The sequence below is a fragment of the Tasmannia lanceolata genome, unplaced genomic scaffold (genome assembly GCF_043159265.1).
Source record: "Tasmannia lanceolata isolate RefF3 unplaced genomic scaffold, GAP_Taslan_0.1 ptg001066l, whole genome shotgun sequence".
NCBI classification, from domain to species: Eukaryota; Viridiplantae; Streptophyta; class Magnoliopsida; order Canellales; family Winteraceae; genus Tasmannia; species Tasmannia lanceolata.
Window position 1 is genome coordinate 11068 of NW_027519728.1, and position 2460 is coordinate 13527.

Sequence of the window (2460 nt, forward strand, 5' to 3'; positions counted from 1 at the left end):
AATCGAGTTGCTCCAAAGGCCAACAATTGCTAAGGTCAAAACGGCCAGTGATTAATGGAACCTCTTGTCGACCCGACTCCTTTGGCTTCCGTCTTCTGGCTTCCGAACGCGCCAAACCTGTGCTGACAAATAGCCAACCTACAAGCAAGAAAGAGGGAAGGAAGGTCTTGTCTGAAAAGGTCAAATCGGCGGACCAGGTCAGCCATAGCTTCTTTGATCATGCCGGAATGGGGAAGAAAAGAATGCCGATCGTTAGCGAGAAGAAAAAGCGAGAGCCTCCGCTCTCTCCACAATATCCTAAAAGACCTCTCTCGTAAGGGGGGAGAAGGCTAAGTAAGCCAAACTGACGAGAGAGAAAGGCTTCGACTCCTTTTTCGTAGTCCGGTGACGGGCTGACAACCATATAGAAAGTAAATCCTTCTTTTTCCGGTATGCCGCTCCGCAAGCAAGGAGTGCCCCTATTAGTAAGGGCGAGCGGAGCGAAAACAAAGCAAGGGGAATTCCTATATTATATGGTAAGCATGCGAAATCCTTTGATTGCGTATTGAATATACATCCATGTCTTTCTTGTTCCACTAGCTAGGAAAAAATGCTCACATACATGTCCGTTTCGTTATTACAACCTTCTTTCTTTATGTCAAAGACCAGAAGCTACGCGCAAATTCTCATTGGATCTCGGTTGTTCTTAACAGCGATGGCTATTCATTCAAGTCTTCGGGTAGCACCACCAGATCTTCAACAAGGTGGAAATTCTCGTATTCCGTATGTACATGTTCCTGCGGCTCGGATGAGTATACTTGTTTATATCGCAACGGCTATAAACAGTTCCTTGTTCCCATTAACAAAACATCCCCTTTTTATTCGCTCTTCCGGAACCGGTACAGAAATGGGCGCTTTTTCTACGTTGTTGACCTTAGTTACTGGGGGGTTTCGGGGAAGACCTATGTGGGGCACCTTTCGGGTGTGGGATGCTCGTTTAACCTCAGTATTCATCTCGTTCCTTATTTACCTGGGTGCACTGCGTTTTCAAAAGCTTCCTGTCGAACCGGCTCCTATTTCAATCTGTGTTGGACCGATCGATATACCAATAATAAAGTATCCAGTCAACTGGTGGAATACATCGCATCAACCTGGGAGCATTAGCCGATCTGGTACATCAATACATGTTCCTATGCCCATTCCAATCTTGTCCAACTTTGCAAACTCCCCCTTCTCAACCCGTATCTTGTTCGTTCTGGAAACACGTCTTCCTATTCCATCTTTTCCCGAATCTCCCTTAACGGAAGAAATAGAAGCTCGAGAAGGAATACCAAAACCTAGTTCACTCGCTGAGATTGACGATTCTCTCTGTTAAGCATCCATGGCTGAATGGTTAAAGCGCCCAACTCAACATTGGCAAATTCGTAGGTTCAATTCCTACTGGATGGACGGCAACACGACGATTTGCGTATGCCTTGATAGGCAAATCTCTTGATTGGATAGGAGTGAAATGCTCGAGGTGGATGGAGGAGTCGAATAGAGACCTTGAAGTAGGTTCTCTCCTATATCTGATAGCTTTCACTGTCCTTCTGTTGAAAGTCTGCCATAGATGGCGATTCTTCGTCTGAGCAATACCGTCATTTCTTCTCTTACGCAATTCCCCTAATCTCTCTCTCCTTTAATTTCAAAGTGTAAGTAGTCGATTGAAGTCTACCCGAAGGCTGAGTTACATTTAACGACTTCAACACTGGAGCTGCGAACCACTCCATTTCTGTTGATTTAGTATCGCCTTAAGCACAAGAAGTAGGAAGCAATAAAAGCGAGATCTCTCTCTTGTCTCGGATGAGCGTTGGTGCTCTACTTTTCAGAGTTGGTTGGTGTGGTCCCTTTTCTTGGCTGTAAGTTCGATCAAGGATTTCTTGCTTCTATTTATTTTGATCTTCGGGCATGCAATTCTTATAATTGTTAAGGAGTTCCTGCTTCCGAAAGAAAGCAAGTTCACCTGTCCTTCCGGTCGAATAGCATGATGAAAGTCTCTATCTTTTCAAAAGTTGGAAGCACTAATTCCTTGATCGGACTTCAAGCTAGGGAAGGTCTTAGGCTTTGAGTTCCGAGTTCTTTAAGTTCCGAGTTAAGGTTAAGGTGAAGACTCATCTTATCCAATTAAAGAATCTCTTATGTAATGTAGTCAAGTCCAATCCTTGCGTTCAAGAGCAGACGAGTGGGGTAGTGGAGTGGAAGCAGTGGGTTCAATTCCCCTAACCCCGATGTAGGCAGGATCCGCTAAAGCGGCTAACTCGTCGGATCGGCGGGACCACTCAACAGGGATAATCAATTATAGAACCACGTATCTAAGAAAAGGAAATGGAGTGACGAGAAAGATAGTTCACTTCTAATAAGAGTTCGGCTCTAGGAACATCCAGAGCATCTGGAACACCTGTAGGATCACGATCATCAGTAATTGCATCACGATCACGAAGG